Here is a 22,367-nt window from a genome sequence, read left to right on the forward strand (position 1 = left end):
GCTGGAACTAGGGGTGCAACTCTACCCCCTGGCTTGAAGCGGTTTCCATTACATACAGGGTTTAGAATTTGGTTCAATGCCTGAGCACCCCCACGAAAAAAAATATTCCAGCACCTCTGGTCCTGTGTCTCTTCCCACCCTGGGTTAACAGTGAAAAGTGCTGTGGGATCTGCAGTGACTGCAAGCAGCCACAATTTCATCCAAGAGATCAAGGTGCCCATGAATACTGAAATCTGATATAGATTCATCAATTTTAAGTCAGAAAAGACACTTAGATCATCTAATTTGACCTCCAGTAGAAGGCAGGCCAGAGACTATTTTTTTCCTGTATTGAGCTCAGTAATTTGTGGTTGAACTAGATAGGCGCTTCCAACTGCAGTACGGGTACCACTCCTTGGATGCGAGCTTGATGTTTCATCTATTTGCTTAATTATTTAAGATGGTGTGATGGGGCACCTGCCCCGCACTGGCCTGTTAGGGGTTAATAGAGCCCTAGGGCCACTGCGCAAAAAGCAGCCAATAGGAAAGGGGCTGTGAGGAGCCGCCAATCCGGGCTGGGCAGGCCCATATAAGAAGAGCTGCAGGGCAGAGCAAGTTCAGTAGTTGACAAATTCAATGAGGGAAGATCAAGCTCCTGGCCAAGCAGAAGGGAACTAGCACCCTGGACAGAGCAGTGCTGCTAGCAGCGACTGGGGAGGAGCTAAAGACAGCCCCTGGTTGGCTACAGGGATTCGTAGGCTGAGCCCTGAGGCAAGGGCGAAGGGGATGCTGGGGTCATGGGGAAGCAGCCCAGGGAAACGATCTAAGGAGTTGGAGAGGATGCAGCAAATGGTGGCCATCTACAGGGTCCCTGAGCCAGGATCTAGAGTAGCGGGTGGGTGCCCGCCCACTCCCCCCACCTCACCATTGAGTAAGTGGTGAGACAACTGGCTGTAGTTACCATAGCCACAGCAAAGTGTCTGGACAGCGGACTGCAGTTCCCTGCGAAGGGGGGAGAACAGAGCGTGACATGGCCGGAGGGCTGTGTCATAAAAAGGACTCTGGTCTCAGGAGTGACGTGGGTCCTAGAGCAGAAGTGACTGTGATGAGACACCACCAGAAGGGTACAGTGATTAGCAGAGCTAATCCCCGGGATAGCCAGGAGGCGGCACCATGGCGGTGAGTGAACTTCATCACAGATGGTAGGAGGAAAAGTTTGAAAGCCAGTGAACTAGGCCTCCAGTCTTGATCTGACGAGAGAGAGAGAGAGAGTCAATCCACCAAAAACCACTAGAACAAGGGATCAAAGGAAGTCACCCTCACTTAAAAATTAAGTTAAGTTGTTTCTAATTTGAATTTGCCTGGCTTTAGTTCCTAGCCTTTGGTTTGTGTTATGTCTTTCTTGGCCAGATTAAGGAGCCTGATATTTTATCTGGAGTTAAGTTTAGCATTGTTTGAGTCAGGTAGGTTCAACTTCTGAGCTAGGAGAGGAGAATTCTGGGTTTATTCCACACTGTACCTGCTGTGGAGAGAGAGATGAACACCATGCTGTGTGATGACAGAAATAGATCCGCAACCAAAATTGCATTGAATATGTATGAGCTTCATCACCTGATGCACTTTGATGAAGGCTGGAACTCCTGCTTGCCAACCCCATCCTGTTCATTTCTTTGAATTATAGTGATCCTAGCCTGGAGTAATGAGACACAGGTTTAATATACAAGGGTCTTTTTGGCAACCCTGGGGAGATTAGTGGGAAGGACAAAGCAAGTGTCCTAGGGAATTGGTGTCTGAGCTGATATATCAAAGAGAGCTGCCAGGGAGTTCTTGGATCATTGGGTGGAGCAGATTAAATATCAAAGCACAGAAAGGGAGAGGATTTTTCTCTGCTTAGTCTCCACTGCCCAGCAGGAAAGAGGGAGGTGTTGGGTGCTATCAGTGGTCTCGCCTTGCACCCAGACAGAAGCAGCCATTTGGCAGGCCTGGCAGATCCACTTGTTGCGATGAGGGCTGAGAGATTCTCAGTGGTTTTGATGCCCAGAGGATCATGGGACTGTTTACTCTGGTTTTGATCCGGATGCATTCACACCAGCCCTGCTGGGAGTCTGGTTCAAGTGAATCCCAAAATTCAAAATGCTGCTAGTGTCTTCAACAAATCACTGCTAAGCAAGTTCAGGGAATCCCTGCAAACGAATGCTTTTAGTAAGGTCTGATCCCCAATCAATAAACTCACTGGGAATTTTGCCATGGACTTCTATGGGTCAGGATCAGACCCTGATTGGCCTGTAGTAATTACTCTGTAATTACGGTGTGGTAGCCTCTGCTGGTGCACGTATGGGCATAGAAAGGAATTTTTGCACATTGTTGGATTATGTAGCACGTTTTGTTACCCGGGGTTTTTTCAACCCAAAGCTCTTGGTAACTTTTACTCTGTGCGAGGTGGTGTCAGGAAATCAATCGGGAGACACAGCCGTCCGATCGATAGATGGCTGGCACAAACAGGACAACATCAGAGTGCTTTTACTTAAAGCTAAACTTTACTGAGTTGCAAGCACTTACACACATCCGCAACAGCTTAGTAAGACACCCCCAACCCTTGATAATTACCAAAGCTGAGTGTGGCTCTCGAGTGACATAGCGGCAGGCTGCCGGTGGCCAAATCTTCCGTCTGCCGGTGCGGACTCCAAGATGTATCCAGAGGGAGAGTCCTACTACCTCAAACTTTCTCCCCTTATTTATACATTAGTAATAGGATGACATGTCCCTTAAAGAAAATTTGTTAAGTAAGCAGTTTCAATGGTCAAGCAAGAGGTTATTAATTAACCAGGTGTGGGTTTTTCCAGAGTTTGCAGCCCTGAGACCCCAATAGACATTCCTGGGGCACATCCCGCTCTTCTAAAATGCATGCATCAGCAACTTCAACACAATTCTTATCAGGAAGGATGGGCGGGGTCAAGCTACGCTTTCTGTGGCACCCAAAACCCCCTCCCATCCTTCCTTGGTCAAGCTGAGTTTGGTACATGGACACTTTACAGCCTGCTAACTTGGCTGCTTTTAGCAAGAAGCCAAAGCGCTTTCAGGCACTCTATTCGTTTGCTGACGTCTCCCCGTACAGTTTTATACATATTTGTGCAGAGGGGGCCCTGATCCTGATTGGGGCCTTTGGTTGCTACTGCAATATGTATTTTATAAAATGTTAAGTGAGAGCTTTACATTGCTCACTTTTCCTGATCCTCATAAGATGGGAAGATTGTTTAAGGTACCGTTTAAACAAACCCATTGTGATGATACGTGTCATGTAGAGTTTGACAACCACTTTGTGCTCTCACCGAAGTCAATGGGAATTTACATGCAATTGTTTGTTTGCACAGCACTGTTAATATGTCAAGTGCAAGGATAGTTGATCAAATTGAACTTGTATGGTTAACTAGACACCATTGCCAGATGATGATATGTACTGCTTTCCAAAGGGTCTATGTCAATTGCTTTTCTTCCAGCCAGGAGATGAAACCACCCAAAGTACGGCTCAGTAAAATGACGATTGCCATAAATGCCACTTTTGTTCTATCTTCAGCAAAAACTAACAAGCTTTATTTTAATCACACTTAGATTCTACTGTATGTTCTTAGGCAACTTGGCCATAATACACTACATGCTAATATTTTATATTACTGTTTTTATTGTGGTAGTGCCTAGTGCCATCCATGATCTGGTCCCTACTCTGCTAGGCGCTTTACAAACAGATCAAATTGTTGGGGCAAGGACTTATGGTACCTTAAAATCTGCCTTTTCCAAGCAAGACTGAACTACAACGTTTCCTCACAAGAGGGCACCATAAATACATTGTTTAACCTCGATTCCTTCCTATCTTCCTCCCCAAACTCCCATCGACTTCAGTAAAACTACTTACAAGAGCAAGTGGTTTTTGGCATGTATATATGCACAGAGATGGGCATCTACACCTCTTCCCAAAGCAGGTGGTTGGAGAGGGCTTTTCAGCACTGAATCCCTCTGCTGCTATTTTTTTCCTGGACCAGATGCTTATATTTTTGGTTCTGGATTAAATGCAACTGAAATATCATGTGATCCTTATTGGAAAAATCCTGTTGAATTTAATACAGTTGACCTTAAACTGATTTACAGAATTCTACAGCAGGACTATAGTTCTATTGGAGTCTATCGTTCAGAGTGATTCTTAGAGAACCCTGTCAGTTGCATCCCTATTAATTCACAGGTTTCAGAGGGGTAGCCGTGTTTGTCTGTATCAGCAAAAATGACAAGGAGTCCTTGTGGCTAGAACCCCCACGAAAGCTTATGCCCAAATAAATTTGTTAGTCTGTAAGGTGCCACAAGGACTCCTTGTTGCTTTTATTAATTCATAGAGGACTTTTCTGTAGTGGGAGCACCTATTCTTACAAGAGTTTGGCAAGAAGTCATTCAACAGCCTGGGCCCAGTGTGTGTATTATAAAAAAAAAAAATTCAGCTAAAGCTCTGGGATGAAGATCTGGGTTGAAAACTTTGCTCCTCTGGCCCAGTAGAACTTATTTCTACCATATGGGTAAGAGTGATCTGTGCAGGAGTAAAGCCCTACTGCAACCACGAGGGGTGATTCCAGCACATGTAGCTGTACCCGAGCTAGTTTTGATCTAGCTCGAATAACAATAGCCGCAAAGCTATAGCAGCATGGGCAGCTGCACAGGGTAGCCCTACCTGCTCGGGATCCCTGGTACTACACAAGCAGTCAGTACCCGGCTGCTGTGGCTTGACTGTGATAGCTACTTGAGCAAGCTTTGATCTCCCGACTACAGTGTGTCCCGGGAGACAGAGCCACCATCTGGGACCGAACTCCCACTAAGGGCCATCACAAGCCTCCCCATCTTCCACTCCAAGTGCCAGGTTTTCTTGGCCTTCTCCAACAAGCATAGAGCACCGATGGTGAGGAGTGCAGTTCAAGAACCCATATAGAACAGACTCAATCACATGAAGGCCAGTGCTGTATGTTATTTTCAATTCCACAGCGAAGCAGATGCCTGATATAGCCTATAGGTAGGTAAGATATGGGTATGGATTAAGGCAATAAGGCAAAGGCCTGTAGGGCTCAAACCTATAAAGACAATAGCTTAGCCAAACTAAGGTCCAAGGCCTAAAAACATGAAGTAACTAACCCATAAGCGACTCTAGATCACAAGAAAGTGATGTTATACGCAAGTGTTGCTAAATGGCTGACAGGTAATCACAAGATGCCAGTCTACACCAGCTTTAGCTATTTTAAGTTGGGAAAATCAGCAGATGTTTGACCATGAGAATACTATGGTAATCAATGAACATATGCGCTAGTAAGCATGAGAGAAAAGGCCTAGTAACCTGAGAGAAAAGAGCACTCTGCCATTAGTAAGGTGAGGAAATACAGATAAGCAAAAAGGGCTGAAATGCCTACCTAATATGCATTAAGCATAGTGGGAGTCAGCACAACAATATAAAAGCAGTCTCCCAGATTGTATGCCTTGGGAGACAACAGGATGACAACCATAGGTAGTGACAAATACTTTGGGCCATTTCACAAAGGAAGGTGCAAGTTTATAGGACTGCTCTGATGCCAGACCTCTTAAGCATTCTGTATTACCTTTACCTACTTTGCTGTGTTAGAGGGTGTCAAATATAAAGGGAAGGGTAAAAGCCTTTAAAATCCCTCCTGGCCAGAGGAAAAACCCTTGCACCTGTAAAGGGTTAAGAAGCTAGGATAACCTCGCTGGCACCTGACCACAATGACTAATGAGGAGACAAGATACTTTCAAAAGCTGGAGGGGGGGGGGGGTCAGAGAAACAAAGGGTCTGGGTCTGTCTGTGTGATATTTTTGCCGGGGAGAGAACAAGAAGGGAGTCTTAGAACTTAAGTAATCTAGCTAGAGATGTGTTAGTTTCTGTTTGTTTAAATGGCTGAGAAAATAAGCTGTGCTGAATGGAATGGATATTCCCGTTTTTGTGTCTTTTTGTAACTTAAGGTTTTGCCGAGAGGAATTCTTTATGTTTTGAATCTAATTACCCTGTAAGGTATTTACCATCCTGATTTTACAGAGGTGATGCTTTTTTACTTTTTCTATTAAAATTCTTTTAAAGAAACTGAATGCTTTTTTCAGTTTGCTCTTAAGATTCAAGAGTTTGGGTCTGTGGTCACCTATGCAAATTGGTGAGGATTTTTATCAAACCTTCCCCAGAAAAAAGGAGGTAAAGTTGGGAGGATTTTGGGGGGAAAGAAGTTTCCAAACGAACTCTTTCCTAATAATAATAATAATAATAATAATAAATACCGGTATTAGACGTTTGGTGGTGGCAGCGAAAGTCCAAGGGCAAAGGGTAAAATAGTTTATACCTTGGGGAAGTTTTAACCTAAGCTGGCAAAAGTAAGCTCAGGAGGTTTTCATGCAGGTCCCCACATCTGTACCCTAGCATTCAGAGTGGGGAAGGAACCTTGACATGGTGGCAGAGCGGTGGGATTAACTTCAAATCATTTTGAGATCAGCTTGAGATTTTTTGAACCAGAAGCACAGATGGGTTAATCATTTGACTAATTGTGCTAATAGATATAACAAGGACAGAATGCCTTTTTTAAGTGCGATTGTCTCCCTCATGCATCCTGGGGTTCTCCTAATAATTCTAACTTCTGGGTCTGGTCATGAGGAAGAACCTTGCCAGACTACACAGAGCTAATTGGCTTTTTTTTAAGTGATCACTCTAATTGAGACACAATCAGTAGAACAAACAACACTGAGCAATAGAGGTGCCTTGCAATTGGCCTGAACAGCTACATGGTTTTGCTTTTTAAGGATTACATTACAATAAATACCCCCCAGTAGGAGATCATAAACTTTTTGACTGTGAAAGACTTCTTGGGCGATAGTTGAAAACCAGGTGAACCCATAGATTACCCACAGGTTCAGAAAGAAAAGTAGAAAACATTCCATTATGCATACATGATGCAAAGCTGTACATAGTGAAAACATCCCTTCCTAACCCCTTCAGACAATCAGTAGAAGCCTAGAAGCACGAGCACTGATTACCCCCTGTGAGGGGGTACACTCACAGTTAGGTGCCTCCTTGGGGCTATATCTGGGGAATAGCTGTCCTCCAGTCTGATGCCACCTTCTCCAGTTACTCACCCTATAATCTCTCTCTCCGTCTCTCAAAGTGCTCCCTCTTCATGACTAGCTCTCTGGCCAGCTCATGATAGTCCTCCTCTGCTTGGGTAGGAAATTCTTACTGGACTAACAGTCTATCTGCAGTCTCAGGCAGTCTTCTGATCTACCTCCAAGTCTGTGCCACTTTCCCAATGGAGGAATCTGGGTTTGTCCACTACTCCAGGCTCTTTCTCAGGGACCCGATGCCCAGCAACCACAGTCTGCTCACACTCTACTGCTGTTTCCTTGGGCTCTTCCCTACCTCTCTTCTAACCCACTTCTGGAGCATCCACCACTCCCCATGAATACTTTTTCCCTTTTAGCTTCTTAGCCGAGTCTGTATTATAAAGCAAAATCCCAGGATTAACTTCCTCCTCTCTAGATAGTAACTACAGAGTTCTTCCATGTAGCTTTTCATTTTCACCAACTTCCTGTCTTTTATAAACTTAGCCCCACTCCTCCCACAGCTGGGCTTTATCAGCCATGAGGCTTTATAAGGCTGGGGTCTCCTCCAGATACTGCCTATAAGGTTAATTGGCCTTTTTTATGATCTGTTCAGGCTTCTTGTAGGATAGATATATTAGCACCCACATATATTATTCCCTGATCTTGCAGTCAGATTCTAGAGAAGTTGCTTGCTTTACTGAGTCAGTAGAACCCACTGAATATTCTCCAGCAGGTTCAACAACTGCAAACAAGTACAGCAGATCTTATGCTGGTCTAGATCAATGCTACCCCAAATGGCTACAACAAGTACAGAACAGTCTGGGTTAGTTCATAGCATTTAGCGTGTGCTTGTGCACCTGGCATTCTTTATCCTTCCAGTATGCTAAGAGGAATGGTATTTGTTTGCAGAAGACCATTTTGACTGCTTCTGAATTCATTAATCTTGTAAAATAAAATTGAACACACAGGCCTGAAAGGAAACTCTCCGTCTTGCTACAAAGCCAGACCAAGCACCCCCCCCAAGGAACTTCAGTAGTCTTCACTGATTCCTTATTGTTGTGGGTGCAGAACTGAATGCCAGAAAAGCAAAAGCTATTTGGAAAGGGGGATAAATTGCCCCTTTCTTCCTAGAGGCACGATTAGATTAACAATAATAGCTTTTAATCAGAGCCATATGCTTTTCATACATAAATTATTGTTGGAGAGCAGGGACAGTCTTTTGGAGGACTTGCTGATACCCCTACCTTTTGAAAACATTAATCAAAGATGCTGTATTTATTTTTTATTTATTTATTTTTGGCAGGCACTACTAACATGCCAAATAATGGCAGGTGCTAAAGAACAATATGAATTCCCCTGGATCTCTATAAATAACACAGCTATAAACACAGGTTTCAGAGTAGCAGCCGTGTTAGTCTGTATTCGCAAAAAGAAAAGGAGTACTTGTGGCACCTTAGAGACTAACAAATTTATTAGAGCATAAGCTTTCGTGAGCTACAGCTCATAAAGTGAGCTGTAGCTCACGAAAGCTTATGCTCTAATAAATTTGTTAGTCTCTAAGGTGCCACAAGTACTCCTTTTCTTTTTACAGCTATAAACATGTCTCATAAATTACTCAAAGGGCTAGGTTGTTTTCTTTTTCCCATCCTGTCTCCAGCTTTGCGTGTCTGAGCTGGAAACTTGTAGACAGGAAGAGAAATCTAAGTGGTGCAAAAGGCATTCTGCTGGCCCTCTCCACGGGGGTGATTTTCACCCTCTACATCCCATAGCATTCCTTCCTCACCATTACTGAGCAAATATAGATTCATAGATAGTAAGGTCAGAGGGACCATTCTAATCATCTAGACCGACCTCGCGCACAATGCAGGCCACAGAATCTTATCCACCCACTCCCTCGAAAAACCTCACCTATGTCTGAGCTATTGAAGTCCTCAAATCGTGGTTTAAAGACTTCAAGGAGCAGAGAATCCTCCCTCAAGTGACCCGTGCCCCATGCTACAGAGGAAGGCGAAAAACCTCCAGGGCCTCTTCCAATCTGCCCTGGAGGAAAGTTCCTTCCCGACCCCAAATATGGCAATCAGCTAAACCCTGAGCATATGGGCAAGATTCACCAGCCAGATAGTACAGAAAATTTTTTCCTGGGTAACTCAGATCCCACCCATCTAATATCCCATCTCAGGGGATTAGGTCTATTTACCCTGAATATTTAAAGATCAATTAATTACCAAAATCCCATTATCCCATCATACCATCTCCTCCATAAACTTATCGAGTAGAATCTTAAAGCCAGATAGATCTTTTGCCCCCACTGCTTCCCTTGGAAGGCTATTCCAAAACTTCACTCCTCTGATGGTTAGAAACCTTCGTCTAATTTCAAGTCTAAACTTCCTGGTGGCCAGTTTATACCCATTTGTTCTTGTGTCCACATTAGTGCTGAGCTTAAATAATTCCTCTCCCTCTTTCCTGTATTTATCCCTCTGATATATTTATAGAGAGCAATCGTATCTCCCCTCAACCTTCTTTTAGTTAGGCTAAACAAGCCAAGCTCCTTGAGTCTCCTTTCATAAGACAAGTTTTCCATTCCTCGGATCATCCTAGTAGCCCTTCTCTGTACTTGCTCCAGCTTGAATTCATCCTTTTTAAACATGGGAGACCTGAACTGCACACAGTATTCCAGGTGAGGTCTCACTAGTGCCTTGTATAACCGTACTAAAATTTCCTTATCCTTACTGGAAATATCTCTCCTGATGCATCCCAAAATCGCATTAGGTTTTTTCACAGCCATATCACATTGGCGGCTCATAGTCATCCTATGATCAACCAATACTCCAAGGTCCTTCTCTTCTGTTACTTCTAATTGATGCGTCCCCAGCTTATAACTGAAAGTCTTGTTGTTAATCCCTAAATGCATGACCTGGCACTTTTCACTGTTAATTTTCATCCTATTACTATTACTCCCCTTTACAAGATCATCTAGATCGTCCTGTATGATACCCGGTCCGTCTCTGAATTGGCAATACCTCCCAGCTTTGTGTGATCCGCAAACTTTATTAGCACACTCCCACTTTTTGTGCCGAGGTCAGTAATAAAAAGATTAAATAAGATTGGTCCCAAAACTGATCCCTGAGGAACTCCACTGGTAACCCCTCTCCAGCCTGACAATTCGACTTTCAGCAGGACCCGTTGTAGTCTCCCATTTAACCAATTCCTTATCCACCTTTTGATGTTCATATTGACCCCCATCTCTTTCAATTTAACTAATAGTTCCCCATGTGGCACTGTATCAAACGCCTTACTGAAATCTAGGTAAATTAGATCCACTGCCTTTCCTTTGTCCAAAAAATCTGTTACTTTCTCAAAGAAGGAGATCGGGTTGGTTTGGCACGATCTACCTTTTGTAAAACCATTTTTACAATGGTTGTATTTTGTCCCATTTACCATTGACTTTAGTGTCCTTAACTAATTTCTCCTTCAAAAATTTTTCCAGGATCTTGCATACTACGGATGTCAAACTAACTGGCCTGTAGTTACCCGGATCGCTTTTTTTTCGTTTCTTAAAAATAGGAACTATATTAGCAATATAATTCAGAATATGTCTACACAGCAGCTGGAAGGTGGAATTCCCAGCTTGTATAGACATACCGGTGCTAGCTTTGCATGAGCTAGAGCTGCAAAATAGCAGCGTGGCTGCAGCAGCACAGAGGGTGGCTTGGGCTAGCTGCCCGAATATGTACTTAAGGGGTTGGGCTGGATGGTACTTTGCTCAAGCTAGTGCATATAGGTTATCATGCACTGGGAGTTACACCTCCCAGATGCTACGTAGATGGATCCATAGTGAGGAATGGGACTCGGTGCCATTGTGACGCTTACATCCAGCTGTTCCAAACAGGTCAATACCTAATGTGCTGGCTCTTTTGAGACTCCGCCCTTCACTTCCATTGTTGATTATTAGGTACCTTAGGCATTTAAAAATAAAACCGGCCGAGTCATTTATATGGCAGGAAGAAATCCCAAAACATTTGATTTGTGAACATTTTCTGGGAGGGAACATTCCTCATTTTGGGACTGTCCATACATTTGGTCTTTGGCAGGTTGAGAGGTATGTTCCTGACCCTTCCAGGAGACCAACATGGACCTTGAAGCATGAGAGTTGATTGCCCCATATCATTTTCATAGCTTGCACTGCTATACATATTATTGAAGAGGAGGAAAGGGCAAGGACCACAAGGTTTAAAATCATGAACCCCCTGAACTGGAACGTCTAAAAAAATATAATAGCCTCTAGAAAGGGTAGATAGGGCAGTGAAAGTATGTCTACGCTGCAGAGTTAACTTGGGTGATAGGCACTGGGTCTGAGCAAACAGGGTAGCCTGGGCTGGGTGTGAGTAGCCACACCGCAAAGCCCTACCTGAGTTATAGTGTTCTCCCTGGTGCTATGCTTCCCCACGTGTGTTGCTATGATTTTGGGGGCATATCCCATGGTTCTTTGTACTCCAGTGAGCTGAGCTACTCTGATTCTTTCCCAGTGAATTATGGGCGAACTTGTCTGTGCTTCTGGACACACGGGGGGATTTGTGGGAAGGCCCTGCATGGTTTAGCCTACATCCTTGTTGCAAAGTGGGAGGGTTTCCAGCCCGAGTAAAAGTGGACCCATACTCTCCACCACCATCTGGGCCAGCTTGGGGCAACACCTGGTTGAATTTTGACACTTTTCAGAATGGAACCTTTTGCTTTTTTGTTTTGAAATTACTTGTCTAAATGGAACTCATTGTTCTGCAGATTAAACCTTTGTAAATGTTGTTAAAAGGTCAAAATTGGAAAGAAATGTTTTGATTTCTATCAATGAAATGTTCCCATTGACCCAAACATTTTGGAATTTTGATTTGCAGTAAATTTTGGTTTTCATTCAGTTTCAGATGGGAAGGTTTTGTTTTGAAATCGCGGCATTTCTTCCTTATAATCTAAATAGAGAAGACAAAGGGAGGGGAACACAGAGGCAGAGAGAGAAAAAGTGACTTGCCCAAAGTCACACAGCAAACAGAGCCAGGAATAGAAATACGATATCCTGATTTCCAATTCAGTGCCCTACGTACTAAACCATATTGCTTCAGGCATTGCTGCCTGGGCAAAGAGGTGATGTATATGGGAATGAAGCTATAATGTGATCATCTGCCTGTGACTGATTCAGGATGTTCATTGTCTTACAGTCATATATATATATAGTGATCATAGGTGGACTACAGAACCCTAGCTTTCCTTTTTAATTTGCTGTATAGGTGCCGTATAGACTCAGTATCGCCCAGAAGGAGTTGGTTCCCCATGGCAAGAGAGAAGATTTATCTCTTTTCTTTTCTTTTGTAGGCCTGTCCTTTCAAGCTAGGCCGTTATGGTGAACGTTAATGACTGCTACCTCTGGGTAAGAGCCTCTTCATCGCCTCTTGCTGTCAACTCATCATCGGTAGCTATGGAGATGGCACCTTATGCTCATCTGCTGCTTCCTGTTAAAATTTAAGCACTTGACAGGGAAACCCGAGGACAAACACAGCTGACGGATAGGTAGCTTGGAGAAGATGAGGACTGAATAAATATTCTGCCTCCTGTAGAGAGGAGACGCTGCTGCTTGTAACTGGAAAGTTTTGGGTTTTAAGTACTACTACCATAGCATCTAGATAGAAATTTCAACTTAGATCAGGACCCCCTGTACAAACGCATTGTAAGAGAGAGTCCCTGCTCTTATAATCTAAATAGACACAGGATGGGAAACTGAGACACAGAGAGGCAAGGTGACTTGGCAAAGGTCACACACCAGGTCAATGGCAAGCCCAGGTTTCGTGCCTCTCCATCCAGCATCCTACCAGCCAGCCTCTCTCAGAACATCGTGCCTTTATTTTAGAACGTTGAATAGATTTTTAACGCCGTGAATATGTTTGCAAGAACAACAGTAGCTTAAGTGTGGATTTCAGAGGTCTGTCAAATAGAGAGCTGGGCGGGAATGTTTTGACAAAACGTTTTTTCATTGAAAGTTGCTGACGGGTTGAAGCAAACGTTTGGCGGGCAAGGGTCTGTTTCGACAAACTTCTCAAGGAGGAAAAAAGTTAAAAAAAAAAAGTTTTGAACCAAAAATATGGGATTGTTTTTGTTCAGCAATTTCAAAACTAACTTTTGGTATGAAATTGAAGCAAATTAGAGCATTTTTTTTCCTGGCAAAAATAGTGAAATGAACTGTTTGTTGACCCAAACTGAAATTTTTGGAGGGGGATTTTTGCTTTGTGAAAATTTTCGAGATTTCAACTTCCCATCACAATTTAGGATGGGGAATTTTTTTTTTTTTTTTGGATAACTCAACAATTTCCTCAGGATGGGAAAATCCTTTCGTGTCCAGTTCTAGTCACAGATCATTTCTGGTGCATATTTTATGAAACTGTGTTGGCTTCAATTCTGGAATAAAGGAAGGGACAGCCGTGGATAGGACAAAATAAGCACAACTAGGCTTCTGTATAAGCCTAGGTTGTTGTTGTTATATATTCATTGTTCAGTAGCATGCAGCCAAGATCACGGCCCCATTGTGCTGGGCATTACACAACCATAACGAGAGTCAGCTTTTGCCTTGATGAGCTTACAATCTAAATAAACAAGACAAAAGAAGTATTATGCTTTCATGTGCTTTCCCTCCTGCCCCCCCCACCCCCCGTTTTATAGATGGGGAACAGAGGCCCAAAGAAATGAAGTGACTTGCCCAAAGTCATGCAGGAAATTCCATGGCAGAGCTAGGCAATGAACCTTGGTCTCCTGATTCCCAGTTCCATGCCTTAACTACAAGATCATCCTTTTGCTCTAACTTTTTTGAATTGGTACTGACACAGTTCCGTAATGCTTTAATTTGGGGTGACTGGCTGTAACATTTAAGCCCAGATGCTCAGCCTAACATTGGTTACTTGATCTCCTGTACTGAGGTCTCTCTTGAACACCAGGTCAAAGTTACAGATCAGCAGCCTGTATCTGAAGCTGAAGGGCACCGGTGGGAAGCTGGCATTGTGCACCAGGTGGCGTTTGCCTTGGCCAGAGAATTAGAGTCAGCACCTACTTTGAACAATCCATTGGAAAAAGAAATAGGAGCTTTTCCATGGCCCAGTGGGACATCTTGGATCTCATCTTCTGAAAGCTTTTAAGGCATGGCAGTGCATTTTAGCTGTTGAAACCCTGTGTAAATATTGAATTATCTGCTCAGATTCAGCACAGAGTCAATTACTTCTATTTAAAAGCTTTTTATTTTCTGCCACCACTGTTGTGCTATTCATTATTATTCTTTAGCTATTAATAATCCAGTATGTTCAGAGCTGTAGCTTCTGGAGTCTGGCCCATCCTGCTTCCTCCAGTGTCCCATTGTCATTCTGTTGACCCTGGCTGGGTCATCATCAGTGTTTGAACCCTGGGCATCTGGATCTCAAAGCAAGGTTCTCTACAACTTGAGTTAAATGTCCAAGACAGTAGCAGATAAATAAACCTCTTCACATTTCCCAGCCATTAGAGGGCGACAAAGATGCATGCTGGCTCAATCTGGATTACAGCGTAAAGCAGCGACAGATGCCTCAAAATGGGCTGACTCTCCCTTACTTGCATTGAAATTAATGGGGAGAATGTATTGGACACTCACCATCTGCCAGGAGACATTATGCACCTCATAGGATGGGAGTCTTGGACTGTAAGCGCCCCAGAAAAAGAGCACAGTTCTTGAAGGAGCCTATATAAAGTCTTTGGGACAGGGATGTATGTGATACAAACTAAGCTGTTACTATTTACTACCTATTAAATACAATGCATGCTAGATGAAACTTGCAGGAGATACCTAAACCTCATCTACCAGCAGTGTACAATTTTGGCCCTAGATTATTTCCTTTTTGTCATGACTCCATCTCATTTTCCCCTGAAATGCTAGTAAAACTTTTACAGTATCTTTGATTTTGGATCCAAACTTCTGTGTAACTTTATTTATTTATTTTTCTGCTAAATGAGTGCAGTGCTGGTGGAAACGGAAGACTTCCCTCCATAGCAATAAGACAAGCTTGCCCCTGCTGCCCTCACTGCCCGGCCAATGGGGATCAATCCCCTCAATATGTGAGAAGGGAGCTGAATTTCCAGGGCTCATTCAGTCATTGGCCAGTCTCCTGAGATTGTCCTGGAAGTGGGGGGTGGTGGTGGTAGTAATGGTTTTGGTGAACACCTGCCCATTGTCAACCTGACCAAAACCACCAATCTATTTCACTTAGTCCATTAAAGACATTAGCTATCAATAATTAGATGATAACAACCTGGGCTGATGTGAACCTACTACTCAGATGGTAAAGATTCTGTATCCTATCTACTCCCTGAGCCATCTTGAACCTCAAAACGAGCACAGAGGACTATATTCCAATCTTATTTAAGATGGTGTAAACCTTCATAGAATCATAGGACTGGAAGGACCCTCGAGGTCATCTAGTAGTCCAGTCTCCTACACTTATAGCAGGACTAAGTATTATCTAGACCATTCTTGACAGGTGTTTGTCCAACCTGCTCTTAAAAATCCCCAATGATGGAGATTCCACAACCGCCCAAGACAATTTATTCCGGTGCTTAACCACCCTGATAGGAAGTTTTTCCTAATGTCCAACCTAAACCTCCCTTGCTGCAATTTAAGGCCATTGCTTCTTGTCCTATGCTCAGAGGTTAAGAAGAACAATTTTTCTCCCTCCTCCTTGTAACAACCTTTCACGTACTTGAAAACAGTTATCATGTCTCCTCTCAGTCTTCTCTTTTCCAGACTCAACAAATCCAATTTTTTCAATCTTCCCTCATAGGTCATGTGTTCTAGATCTTTAATCATTTTTGTTGCTCTTTTCTGGACTTTCTCCAATTTGCCCACATCTTTCCTGAAATGTGGCACCCAGAACTGGACACAATAGTCCATCTGAGGCCTAATCAGCGCGGAGTAGAGCCGAGAAGAATTACTTCTCGTGTCTTGCTTCATTGACTTCAATGGAGCTACTCTGGAGTTACACCACATTCTGATCTGTTATACTTCTGGCAAACTTTAGTGACTTTATTAAAGTTACTCTAGATTCACACTGGATCTTAGCTATTGTGTAAATCAGCTTTAAAGGAGATACTCTGGATTGACACCACATTCTGATCTCAGTTATGTGATGTAAATGTTCTTTGGCTTTAATAAAGTTAAATTCAGATGTATCTGACTGTGATTGATAATAGAATGTGACTTGTGGCTTTTTTCCTCTGGCTCTTATTAAACATTTCTGAGGGGAGGGGGCTTAGACAAGAACAAATTAGCTCAAAATAATTGTAAACTGTTTGTTTTTCGGTTAGAGCTGAGAGCAACAAAGCCATGAATAATAATGGTGCTTTTGGCAGCAAAAGTATCAATTACACCTCCAGAATCCATTTGTCCTGTGGTTTAACACCCAGAGCTTTACCCTCTTTGTCCAACATTAATGATTCATGCAGGGAAGGGAGCCAGCATTACTCTCTCAACCATGCAGTGCTGCAGGTGTGAAAGAGGAAGTGGCCATGAACAAATAGGACAACACCTGACCCTCTACATGCTTTCACAATGGGCTCTAATTGGGAGGAGCTATTGATAAGGATCGGGGCCACAAATACATATGCTGTGAGGGAGCTGCCTTGGCAAGGCAGATTGGATGTGAAGTCAACGGGGAACCTGTTCTGTGACGGAGGTCTCCACTTGCAGCTATTACGACGGATACGTTTTCATTCGTCCTGTGCTACGACTACAAATCTGGGGTTTGGATCATTTCTTTGTAATGCATTTGTGTGCGGGTGCTGACTTGTAAAGTATTTAAAGTGCCCATAAACCCATGTTATGTTCCACCCATGGGAGCGGAGAGAATAATGGTTGGCACCCATTATATTACACCTTGCCTTGCATCTTCCTGTCCCAAATAAGAGGAGATTGGAAAATAGAACCCAGAATTCCTCACTCTTGGGCTATGTCTATCTTGCCCTGCACTTAGGACTAAGGGGGCGCGAATACCACTGTGCACTGAAGTGCCGCACAGTATCTCCTCCATATGGATGTTGTGCGCATGAACTAAAGGTCCCTAGTTCACATTAATGAAACCCTCTTCAAACAGGACTACAGTAATGTCAACTAGGAACCTTGTAGTTTGCACCTGCAGTGTCCACACCAGGGAGCTATAGTGCAGAACTTTGGTGCACGCTACTATTCACACCCCTGAAATCCGAATTACGGGGCAGCATAAACAAGCCCTTAGGCCCCCCCCCCCCCCAGCTCTAACAAGTAAGGCCTTAACCCATACATCTCAATCCTCTAACTGCCCATTTTCTAGTCCAGCTATTGATTTTATTCCTGGTGCTGCCACTGGCCTGCTGGGGACATTGGGCAAGTTACATCCCTGCTCTGTATCTCAGTTTCCCCTTCTTTAATATGGGGATATGACACTGACCTCCTCTGTAAAGCGCTTTGAGATCTGTGTATGAAAAGCTCTGTGTAAGAGCTAGATATTGCCGTTATTAAGTCTTTCAGGCAGTGGGTGCAGGGATCTATGCTGGCTGATCACACTGCAGGATTTCAACCTAAGATCTGATTGATCGCACTGATGTTAGCGAAACTCCTCATGTGTTTAATGCTGGGCACATGCTTTCAGGGGCATGTGCATTTCTCCCTTATTTGTTTAGTGAAAATGGTATTTCAAAAGTGCTCAGCACTGCTTACTGCTTCCATTGAAGGCAAAACCCCCCTTAGTTAGTTTTTATTGAGAAACACAATCATCATGTCCCTAAATTTAATGCATTGAACCGGCCATCAGATGACAGCAGCTACTGGAGCTTTGGGAATAAGAGCCACCCAGCTCATTCCGAGCTAAAGGGCTGGAATGTCTGACCTCTTGTCTAGACACAAATTAAACTGGTTTATTTAAATGGACCTAAACTATTTTAGTTAAAATTGCTGCAGATTTCAGTTGAGTTTGTCACGTCGTTCCCAACTTGAGCAAACTGATTTAGTTAGACCAGTGCTCAAACTGCATATAGAGTAGCCCTGAAAGGATGATGGCATTAGGATACCTAGGGACAAATTCAAGGCTGGTATGCGTGTGGGGTTATCTCTGCTGACCCAAGGGAGAGTCAATGTTTCAGAGTAGCAGCCGTGTTAGTCTGTATTTGCAAAAAGAAAAGGAGTACTTGTGGCACCTTAGAGACTAACAAATTTATTTGAGCATAAGCTTCCGTGAGCATCCGATGAAGTGAGCTGTAGCTCACAAAAGCTTATGCTCTAATAAATTTCTCAGTCTCTAAGGTGCCACAAGTACTCCTTTTCTTTTTGCAAATGTTTTACATGGAAGAGAAGAGTCATTTGTGAAAGACTTTTGTATATCACTTCTTCAAAATGGAGTAAACAACACCTCTTGTTTCAGACTCCTGCTCACCTGATCTCCATAGTAACAAGAACTTCTCTCACTTTGGGTGAAAGTCACGCTGTGAAGAGGGAATAGCACAAGGCCCAGGTACCATTTATGCCATCGTACAAAATGTAAGAAGGGCTTAAGTAATGTGTAGGCTGTGTGCCTCAATAGTTACTTCCAGTCTAACCTTAGACCCCATGTGGCAGGGCAGGGGTAAAACGCCTTGACTGCCCTGCCAAAATGCTGGCTAAGCCCCGCTTTCTGGTAGGGAAGCCAGGTGCAGGGACCCAGGCAGCCAGCAGAGAGCCCAGCTGCAGGCCCTAATGAGGGCAGGCTCACAACAATGACTTGAGCTAAGTAGCAGCAGCTGGGCTTAGGAAGGGACGGGCTGTAAAAGCCCTGGAGAAAGCTCAGTCTGCCGGCTAGTCTGGGAGGGGATAAGAGGCTTACAGCTCTGTATCCTCATCAGAGGCAAGGAGACCCTGGGAAGGGTCTGAATGGGGATAGCTGTTGGGGGAATAAAAGGGACTACATGGTTGCACTGTAAATAAAGACACAAGGATGAAGCACCAAAGAAGGCGTTGGGGCTCTTTATTTGGCTGGCCAACACAGAGCACAGGCACGAGGAGGTGGCAGCCCATGTGGACCCTGTGACACCCCAATGCTCCCAAACTTGGGTGGGGGGGGTATATGAATTCAGACATGTGGAGTGGAGGAAAAATTGAGGGAGGCAGTGATGTCTACTGGATATAGCTCTGAACTGGAACTCAGCATAACTAGTGTCTGTTTCAGCTCGGTCACTGGCCTGCTAGGTAACTTTGGGCAAGACGCTTTGCCCTCTCTGTGCCTCAGTTTCCTCCTTGCATGACATGGGGCTAATGATGCTGATCTCCTTTGTAAAGTGCTTGAAGATCTACTGATGAAAAGCACTAGATAAGAGCTAGGGATTACTATGGGGCCAGATCGATGCCATGAATCCGAATACCACAGCGTTTGGTGGAAGTCTGGGTCGCAGTTCAAGCCCGTTTTCTGCTTCTAACATCCCCACGTTAATTTCGACAACAATGATCACATCCACCAGAGTTCATCTGCAGTGCCTTGCATGACCTCTTTCATGAACATTCCTTCGGCATGGTAACTCCCACCTCTTTAACCCAGGAGAAGCCTCAGAGATCAGATCCCAGGGCTTCAATGACAGATGCCCAATTAGAGCGCTGGACCTGTGGCCTTTTGGGGAACTAGTTTTGTTTTACTGGCAATTAGTCTCCATTAAGAGTAGGTGCGGGGGGGGGGGGGGGGGGGCGGAACTGCAGCGTTATCGGACAGCTCTATATGATCCTATGAACATCACACCAATAGCTCGCTTATTTACACCTCTTTGAAAAAGCCTAACCAAAATCAAGAGATCCGGCTGAATTGATCAAAAGCTGGAATCATCACAGGAAAGAAGCACAAAACAGTTATAACTTTGTCCTTGCTGATCGTGTGGGGTTAGTCTGTTCTTGTGTTAATAATCAAGCCTTCATTATCTGTTACTGGAGGTTCTTCCTTTCCCAATTTGCTGACTACGTCTGGGATTTTTTCTTCTAATCCAGCTACGAGTCATTTTCCATACGACACGGGTTACATTTAATAAGTGCAACAAACCACTAGAGGGCAGAATTCTCCAGTTGATCCTGACTGTACCAAGGAATACTCTCCAATTCTATCACCCTCCAGCCTGTCCATAAGGGCCTGATGCAGAAGGCTATTGGAGTCAATGGGAGTCTTTTCAATGGACTATGGAGAGGATCCTAAAAATCCTTTTCAAAAAAGAAATCATGGTACTGTATTATCTAAACTCAGAAACATAAACTGCAAAACCCTGACATTTACAGAGTTTAGGTTTCGCTGTAACCTGTCACATGGATTTTAAATGGTCCTGTAAAAAAGAAACTCGTTAGGAATAAAACACCCATGTTATGAATAAACCATGGAAACGGGATGTAATCCAACATCCAAGGCTCTTGTTTGAATTCTTTGTAAAGTTACATCTGCATTCTGTTTTAATGAGGTGAACACTGGTCATAAGTACTTGCTTTTAAAGACAATTTCCTATAATAGACAAATGTTCTTTTAGGCCCTATTTTAGCAACGTACATAAGCATGTGCCTAGCTTTAAGCGCTTGAGTAGTCTCATTGATTTCAGTAGGATTGTTAGACACCGTAGACCAAAATCCTGTGTAAGGCGATGGGCTGACATGGATCCCTGCACCCATGTGGGTCTCTCTTCCTGAAAGCTGGCAGTTAGAGGACTGAGAGGCAGGACCTTAGTGGTGAGAACTGGGGTGTAATGTGAGGACACCAGGGTTCTACTACTGCTTGATCTTGGAGAAATCGCTTATCCCTATATTACAGATGGGGAAACTGAGTCCTGGAAATTAAAACCATCACCAGGGTGCTATAAGGATTAATTAAGGTAGTATTTCCAAAAGCACTCAGTGTTGGCCTAATGCTGCTCCCATCAAAGTCAGTGGGAGTTTAAATATTGACTTCAGTAGGAGCAGTTTTAAACCCCCCACCCTTAATGTTTATAAAGCCCTTTCAAATCCTCCAATGAAAGATGCTTTAGAAATGCACAGGATTAGTATTTGCTGCAAGTTCTTCCTCCCACCGAATGCGTTACTTCTAGGCAATTTTCTTGCCCTTTTGGGTAATACAATGTGTGAAGAAAGATAAACTCATGTGATTATCCCTTTTTCTTAGCACTTCTGTGCTTAAAAGACAAACTGCTTCCTTCAGCATTACTGCTGGCAGGAAATATTGGACTTGAAATATAGATGAAAAAGACTAGATGTGATTTTAAACAAATTTCCTCACACCCAGATTCCTGGAACCGCTATTGGAACTTGCAAATATGGCTTAAAAATCCTAGAATCCAGCAGGAAGGGAGCTAAAGGCAAAGAGCTGATTTCCAGTGAAAGTTATCACCTAAAGCACAATAATGAGGACGTTAAATGTGAGGCTTGTGAAGAAGGAATCCTCAGCATTTTATGCAAAATGTTGTAACATAGTGCTTAAGGATTTCTGATGCATGATCGTGGCTGATGTTCTCAGCCAAATAAAGCATGAAGGTGGGATGGCTGAGAAACTTGGATAATGGGTAACCTCACACTGCTAGGTTACGTGTTCAAATTCAGCCCAGGTTGTTAATCAGAAAGAAAAAAAGACATTTTTGGTTTGCACATCAGACCTCTTTCCCCTACCCTCCGTGCACCCTGCCTACTGAGAAGGGCAAGGACAATTTACTATTCTGTGTCTGTGAGGTGCCTAACACCGATCTGGGTGAATCCCTAGGCATTACTGTAATAAACACGATTAACGCTAATAATTGCCAAACGAAACACAAGATAATCCTTTCTCCTGTTTGTAGTAGAGAAGTGTTTATATCCTCTAAAGCTGCCACCATCAATGACTCCCTCACGGGGAATCGCAGCAATGAGACCACCGAGGGGACAATTTTATTATTGCTATTTATTACCTGTGCTATGGTAGCACGTAGAGCAATGATACTTAGAGCGAGCCTGGCGAGCTGTAAGTGGCTCTTTTTAATGTGTCTCCTGCAGCTCTTTGTGGCGCAGGATATTAAAATATTGTGATTAAATGATTAACCAATCTACTAAAAAAAGAAAAGGAGTACTTGTGGCACCTTAGAGACTAACAAATTTATTTGAGCATAAGCTTTCGTGAGCTACATTGGAAGTGAGCTGTAGCTCACGAAAGCTTATGCTCAAATAAATTTGTTAGTCTCTAAGGTGCCACAAGTCCTCTTCTTTTTTGCGAATACAGACT

Source organism: Dermochelys coriacea, chromosome 26 (genome assembly GCF_009764565.3).
Source record: "Dermochelys coriacea isolate rDerCor1 chromosome 26, rDerCor1.pri.v4, whole genome shotgun sequence".
NCBI classification, from domain to species: domain Eukaryota; kingdom Metazoa; phylum Chordata; order Testudines; family Dermochelyidae; genus Dermochelys; species Dermochelys coriacea.